At 43.9% G+C, this 8,226-nt stretch overlaps 1 pseudogene; it reads right to left on the reverse strand.

The window, feature by feature from the left end:
- Positions 1 to 6,986: 6,986 nt before the first annotated feature.
- On the reverse strand, positions 6,987 to 7,778 carry LOC129536280 (E3 ubiquitin-protein ligase RNF128 pseudogene; annotated as a pseudogene).
- Between the last annotated feature and the right edge of the window lie 448 nt (positions 7,779 to 8,226).

Here is an 8,226-nt window from a genome sequence, read left to right on the forward strand (position 1 = left end):
AACTTTCCTTCCAAGGAGTAAGCATCTTTTAATTTTGTGGCTGCAATCAGCATCCGCAGTGATTTTGGATTCCAAAAAAATAAAGTCAGCCACTGTTTCCACTGTTTCCCCATCTATTTCCCATGAAGTGATGAGACTAGATGCTATTATCTTAGTTTTCTGAATGTTGAGCTTCAAGCCAACTTTTTCACTCTCCTCTTTCATAAAGAGGCGCGGCCATGAGGAGACACCCCTTGTCCAAAGTAAGACACAGTGGCTGTGCTTTGCTGGAGCAGCCGTGAAGAGATACCCCATGACCAAGGTAAGAGAAACCCAAATAAGATGGTAGGTATTGCGAGAGGGCACCAGAGGGCAGACACACTGAAATCGTAATCCCAGAAAACTAGTCGATCTGATCACACGGACCACAGCCTTGTCTAACTCAATGAAACTAAGCCATGCCCTGCGGGGCCACCCAAGTTGGGTGGGTCATGGTGGAGAGGTCTGACAGAATGTGGTCCACTGGAGAAGGGAATGGCAAACCACTTCAGTATTCTTGCCTTGAGAACGCTATGAACAGTATGAAAAGGCAAAATGATAGGATACTGAATGAAGAACTCCCCAGGTTGGTAGGTGCCCAATATGCTATTGGAGATCAGTGGAGAAATAACTTCAGAAAGAAGGAAGGGATGGAGCCAAAGCAAAAACAATACCCAATTGTGGATGTGACTGGTGATAGAAGCAAGGTCTGATGTTGCAAAGAGCAATATTGCATAGGAACCTGGAATGTCAGGTCCTTGAATCAAGGCAAATTGGAAGTGGTCAAACAGGAGATGACAAGAGTGAATGTAGACATTCTAGGAATCAGTGAACTAAGATAGACTGGAATGGGTGAATTTAGCTCAGATGATCATTATTCCTACTACTGTGGGCAGGAATCCCTTAGGAGAAATGGAGTAGCCATCATGCTCAACAAAAGAGTCTGAATTGCAGTACTTGGATGCAATCTCAAAAATGAAAGAATGATCTCTGTTTGTTTCCAAGGCAAACCATTCAATATTACAGTAATCCAAGTCTATGCCCCAACCAGTAATGCTGAAGAAGCCAAAGTTGAATGGTTCTATGAAGACCTACAAGACCTTTTAGAACTAACACCCAAAAAAGATGTCCTTTTCATTATAGGGGACTGGAATGCAAAAGTAGGAAGTTAAGAAACACCTGGAGTAACAGGCAAATTTGGCCTTGGAGCACGAAATGAAGTAGGGCAAAGGCTAATAGAGTTTTGCCAAGAGAACGCACTGGTCATAGCAGCACCCTCTTCCAACAACACAAGAAAGACTCTACACATGGACATCACCAGATGGTCAACACTGAAATCAGATTGATTATATTCTTTGCAGCCAAAGATGGAGAAGCTGTATACAGTGAGCAAAAACAAGACCAGGAGCTGACTGTGGCTCAGATCATGAACTCCTTATTGCCAAATTCAGAGTGAAATTGAAGAAAGTAGGGAAAACCACTAGACCATTCAGATATAACCTAAATCACTTCCACAAACCTCCCTTTAAATATGGAACCTCCCTGATCCCTCCTGAGCTCAGCCTGGTCCTTAGGCCGACAGTCGCCCCTCCTTTCCTGAATAAATGCAACCTACTTCCGTTGAGGTCAACTCTCCTTCTTTTCTGCCTCGGCCCGAACTATACCTTACAGTACCTGGGAAGGCCTCACAGTGTCTTCTTCAGTTCCATGTGCAATGTTGGCAAAAATGAAAATAATAATACTATACTTGTTATGGATTGAACTGTGCTCTTTGAGAAATGTACATAGAAGTCCTAATCCCCAGTACCTCAGAATATGACCTTATTTGGAAATATGGTCTTCAAGAGATAATAAAGTTAAAATGAGGTCATCAGTGTGGGTCCTAATACAATATACTACTGTTCCTCATATAAAAGAGAAATTTAGACACAGAGATAGGCACATGCAGAAGAACAATGATGTGAAGACATGCAGGAGGAAAACATGGAGTGATAGACAGATGCTGGACTGAAGGAAAAGTCAAGGAAAACAAGGGTTGCTAGCCACCACTATGTGCTAGGAAGAGGGAAAGAAGGTTCTACCTGGAGTCTTAGAATGTGGCCATGCCAAAACTTGATTTCAGACTTCTAGCCTCCAAAACTATGAGAGAATACATTTCGATTGTTTTGTCACCCAGCTGTAGTTCTTAGTACAGCAAAAGGAAAAAATACACCACTTCTTGGATTTGTGGTGAAAGCATTAAGAAAATTAACATATTAAAGTGAAACTGTGCAACTCAGATTGGAACTTGAACCCATCGCCTTTTAATTGAGATCACAAATATGGTCTCAGGACTTAATGAAGTTCTTAATGTTTCATCACAGAAAGAATTCACTGAGAGACAAAGTGATAAGTAAGAAGTGGATTTATTTAGAGAGGAACAAACTCCACAGAGTGTGAACTACCTTATAAAGTGAGAGGCCCCAAAATATACGCAGTTAGCTTGTATGGGTGGGTAAATTCACAGTCTAAAACTGGGGGGATTATTCCAGTTCTTTCAGGGAAGGCGCAGGGATTTCCAGAAATTGCACCACCACCCACTTTTTGAAGTTTCATGGTCACCCTCAGAACTGCCATGGTGCTGGTGGGTGTGTCATTTAGATGCACCATGAAAGACATAAACATTTTGAGATTAATAAATATTTACTCATTTAAATTACAAGTTTGTGGGCTAAACGATCTTTCTCCTACATTCTGGAGACACCTTGCTGTCTACCTGTACATTATATTTAATGGAAATCATGGCACTGACCATAGTGCATGCATTGTTCTAAGTATTTTTGATAGGGGAGAAAAGGGGAGAGGGCACAATCTTTAAAAGTATGACACAGCCACTGTTGTTCAGTAGCTCAGTCATGTCCAACTCTTTGCAACCCCATGGACTATAGCCCATTGGTCATCCCTGTCCTTCACCATCTCTCAGAGCCTGCTCAAACCAATGTCCATTGAATCAGTGATGCCATCCAACCATCTCATCCTTTCTTGTCCCCTTCTCCTTCTGCCTTCAGTCTTTCCCAGCATTGGGATCTTTTCTGATGAGTCAGCTCTTCGTGTCAGGTGGCCAAAATATTGGAGTTTCAGTTTCAGCATCAGTCCTTCCAATGAATATTCAGGGTTGATTTTCTTGGGGTAGACTGGTTTGATTTCCTCTCTGTCCAAGGGACTCTCCAGAGTCTTCTCCAACACCACAATTCAAAAGCATCAGTTCTTCAGTGTTCAGCCTTCTTCATGGTCCAACTCTCACATCTATATATGACTGCTAGAAAAATAATGTTGGCAAAGTAATGTCTCTGCTTTTTAATATGCTATCTGGGTTTGTCATAGTTTTTCTTCCAAGGAGCAAGTATCGTTTAATTTCATGGCTGCAGTCACCATCTTCAGTGACAAAGCAGGACATGACAAAAACCAGTTAGAAACAACTAGGTCCAAGACGGTAGAAGATTTAACTTCCAGTAGACCTCAAGACTCATTATTTGCTCACTGTATACATTAACATGCTAAATGACACACCTAACAGTGCCGGTACAATTCCAAGGATGACCTTAAAATACCAAAACAGTGGGCAGGACCCTGATTCCTGGAAATCTCTGCCCCTCCTTCACCCAAATAGTTAAAATGGTCCTCCTACTCATTAGCTTAAGAAATTACCCAGACCACAAAAACTAACCACCCCATAAGCTGGGCTGCTCTCCCTTTTGAGGGTTCTAGCCAGTTTCTGTCTTGTCCTTTGCTTTTTGTTGCTTTTGTTATTATAATTACTAAAAGGATGCTATCTATAGCTGTAAGCATACCTAAAGACTGCCTTGAGGAACTGCCCCTCTGACTGAATGTAAACTAAAGTGTCTTTGTTTAGCTAACAGGGAGATAGTCTGACCCTGCCCACCTGAGAATTGCTGCAGAAAAGAAGAAATGAACACACTCTTCCCCATGCTGGCAAGCCAAGAGATATTTGGAAAGACTAATGGCCTTTTCACTTTACTTCCTCCCCTCCTACCCTCTCTGTTCTATAAAAGAAACTGGAATACTGACCCCCATAAGATAGTTTTGGGGGGCAATAATCCACCATCTTCTTGGTCTGCCAGCTTTCTGAATAAAATTGATATTCCTTGCCTCAACACCTTGTCTCTCAATTTATTGGGCTGTCATGCACCCAGTAGAGTGAGCTTGGACTTGGTAACACCTCCTTGGCCTGAGAGTGGGCTCTGTCTTACACTCAGAAATGAAGTGTCTGAGGAGACATATGTGCTGACAAAGGAAAAGACTCGATTGGGATGGCCCCCTGGTCAGAGAGCGGCAGTATAAGGGAATCCAGGAGAATTGCTCTGCCACATGGCTCATAGTCTCAGGTTTTATGGCAATGGCATTAGTTTCCAGATTGTCTCTGGCCAATCATCTGGCCTATATCTGGTCTGAATCAGGGTCCTTCCTGGTGGCATGTACATCTCTCAGCCAAGATGGATTCCAGCATGCAGGATTCTGGGAGATTGGTAGGAAAATGCAATGGGTTGGTGTCTCCTCCTTCCTTTTGGCCCCTCCCAAATTTTCCTGGTTGGTTATAGTAGTAGCACTGTGTTCCTTTTCAGGACCTCCTGCTTGGAGATAATTCATGCAAGTAGGTATTATTATCACTGGCCAAGACACCATTTCGGTCAATGGTATCCTAATAAAACTATTAGATAGGACCATGGTCTCATCTGAAGACTCAACTCAGTGGGGAGTAAGGAGGATATCTCTTCCATTATATTTCTTGAGTCTATAGTTGGTTATAATGTTACTGAATTAGCTCATGTGGACTCTGTTTGGGCCCTAGCCAGGCTCAAGCTCTCTGCCTCACTGGTAAAGCATTATTTTTCTGTTTGGAATTAAGTAGCAAAATTAAACACACACATACACACAAAGCTGAGGTTGACACAGCATAAAATTTAGTCTGTGGTCAAAGAATGGAGAAGCAGGAATGAATCACAGCTTAACTTCTGGTCCATGTGGTGAGGCCACATGTGTCTTAAAGACAAAGGGAGAGGGAGTGAGGTTAAGGATGGGGAAGCATATGTACTGGGAAATGGCGGGGCTTTCCAAGGAGTGAGGTGTCACTCCCTTTTCATCCTTTTTTGCTTTTAATGTTTGATCATGGCCACTGGTAGGTGTGTCATTTTGAGGTTGAGATGGATAGGTTCAGGTTGGACATTTATAATCGCTCAGCCTCCTCTTTGCATTTCCTGAGGCAAGAGACAGGTGGGCTCCAGTTAGGGAATTTACAACCAGCCCCCCATTTGCTCTTGCAGATGGGAGTGACAACAGAAACAGGGCACATTACTAGTCACTGTCTCTTATAAACACCTCAAGGGAATAATGCCAAGGACAAAGGCAAAAACCCTTCTGAGTAAAAGATAAGGGAGACACTGCACATGTGCAGAAAAGCTCCTTGAAGTCAAAAGTCAGAGGATAATTCCAGGCCATAAATGCTTGCTCCTCAAAAAGCCTACATTCTGAGATCCCTCTTGGTAGAGGGGCTTGTGCGCACCAAAGGGCAGTGTCCCAGTGTAGGTCAGGTGTGGAGAAATGATACCAGATAACTGACCTGAAGGAAAGCAAAGACCCAAAAGCACTGCCTTATATAATGACTTAGCTGCCTCTTTACTGCACTCCTCCTCACTAGGCAGGACGCCCACACTCTTTCTCTCTGGGTGTGGCTCTCTGCCTTGCTTCTATCTCAAGCAGTTTCTCTGTGTGCTCTCCTACTTGTTATTGTGCTATGTCAGTAATAATAAACTTTGTATCTGCATTTACAGTTTCCATCTCTATGATAAATGTATTTTTCCCTGGGGTCAAAGATCCAGGAAAAATTAGATTCTAGCCTCTAGCCTTTGCTGGTTTGGTGGCTAAGATTTCTAGTTTTCATCCAGGCTACTCAGGCTCAATTCCTGGGCAGGGAATTAAGATCTGGCTTCATGTCACTGTTTTCTGCTCCTTCACTGAGATCAATCTAATATGCTAATATGTAGTAAAGTCCATGTATAATTACACTCAAGGTCTGCTGGAGGTCAGATTTGTTGTCATCTTGGCCCCAGATGGGTCCATCAGGGGTTTTGTTTGTTTATAGCTTCCTTTCATGTTTCTGGACCCTTTAACTTAAAGATGTATGTTAACTTCTGCTAAAGGTGGGAGTTGAAGTGTTGTCAGCAAAAACTTGGAGCAACTCTGGGAATACAATCATGGCCATAGACTTCCTCCAAAAGCTGTTTATTGAAAGAAAACAAGAGGCATAAATAGCAGAAAATATAAGTTTGGGGATCAAAAAACAGAGTTAATCTAAGAACTGAAAATATGGAAAACCTCTTTAGACTTACATTGATGTGTTACAAGAGGTATAAGCTAAAAATACTAGCAGAGGATTTCTAGAGAGAGTGACCTAAGTAACTGTAGAGTTCCAATTCTTTGTTTACACTCCAAAATGTAACAGAATATAAGACCAGCTGAGAAAACCTGACCTGTAGAGATCTGGAAGTAGTATATAAAGTAGGCACCAAGTAGCCAGCATGTGTTATGAAGGCCAAGTGGGAACAAAGTATTTTTACAGATGCCAGTGCAGATGATGGTGACAAAGAGTCAGTGGCAATATTCATACTTTGGAGCTCCTTAAGTCCCATAAGACACTGAAGCAACTTCAAAGAGAAGAAAGAACCAGAGTCCTGAAATGATTGCTGCTGCTGCTGTTGCTGCTAAGTCGCTTCAGTCATGTTCGACTCTGTGCGATCCCATAGACAGCAGACCATCAGGCTCCTCTGTCCCTGGGATTCTCCAGGCAAGAACACTGCAGTGGGTTGCCATTTCCTTCTCCAATGCATGAAAGTGAAAAGTGAAAGTGAAGTTGCTCAATCGTATCTGACTCTTCGCGACCCCATGGACTGCAGCCTACCAGGCTCCTCTGTTCATGGGATTTTCCAGGCAAGAGTACTGGAGTGGGTTGCATTGCCTTCTCCCTGCTTTCTGCTTTGTGCTCTTGCATTCCGTAATCTTCGAGCAGAATAAAAGATAAAATAGCCCACAGTTGCTGCCGTAATAATGAAAAAGGACACAGAAACAAAAAAAATCGAATAGTGATTCACCCAAGGACCATGTTTTTTCCCTACTTCAAAGACCATTGTTACTTGTATGCCTCTTTGAATAGATTGTAGAATTTTGGTGCCTTTCAGATTGCCAATCATGATTGCAACAATGTCTCCTGCACCCAGGTGAGACATGGGGATGACCTCATTGCGGGTCCCCAGGAAGTTAAAGATGACGGCTCCAGACGCCCCTCTCTCGTAAGCCAGATGGATCTTGTCTGCGAAGGTGCAACCCCCACCACGCTGGATGAGGGCCAACCAAGTCACTTGCACGCTGCTGCCCCAGTCCCCCGGGACCGTGGGCACCGTGAAATTCGTGTGCGGGTTACAGGCATTGAGCGCCCCCGGCCCGTCGGGCGGTACCAGGACCCCAGCCACGGGCTCAAGCGGCGAATCCTGGCCGTACACGCCCTCCTCGCTCAGCTCCCACACGGTGCGGTTCACTCCGGTGTGCGGAACCCGCCAGGACACATTGAGGTACGCGGTCCACACGGCTTCGGCTCCCCTGGAGCCGGGGGTTTGCGGACTCAGAACCAGCAGGATGCACCAGGCCAGCAATCGGGAAAAGCTGCAACCACGGCGGCAGAAGACCCCGGCCCCCGGCAGCGGCCCCATCGTGTGCGCGCTCTGACCCAAAATTGATTGAGATTAAGTTTCTAGGTGGATGGAGAGCAAGCATATTCAGTCATGTCCGACTCTTTGCTACCCCATGGACTGTAGCCTGCCAGGCTCCTCTGTCCATGGAATTTCCAAGGCAAGGATACTGGAATGGGTTGCCATTTCCTCCTTCAGAGAATTTTCCCAACCCAGGGATTGAACCCATGTCCCTTGCATCTCTAGTTATTTGGTTAAATGGTGGCTTGAAATAGGAAATAACAGAAATCACATTTCATACATACTTGAGCATGCGGTCTGAGATTTGCATCATTGTAGGAATGAAACATGATACTCCTTACATAACCCAAAGCAATAAATGAATCGATGCAGAAATTTTAGAGTCAGAATATCTTAAGTTGGGATTCAAGCATGGGAAATGAGTCTATTTTCTTCCATTACCTTTACT

The sequence above is a fragment of the Moschus berezovskii genome, chromosome 20 (assembly GCF_049115385.1).
Source record: "Moschus berezovskii isolate FMDL1 chromosome 20, NW_MosBer_1.0, whole genome shotgun sequence".
Lineage (NCBI taxonomy): Eukaryota > Metazoa > Chordata > Mammalia > Artiodactyla > Moschidae > Moschus > Moschus berezovskii.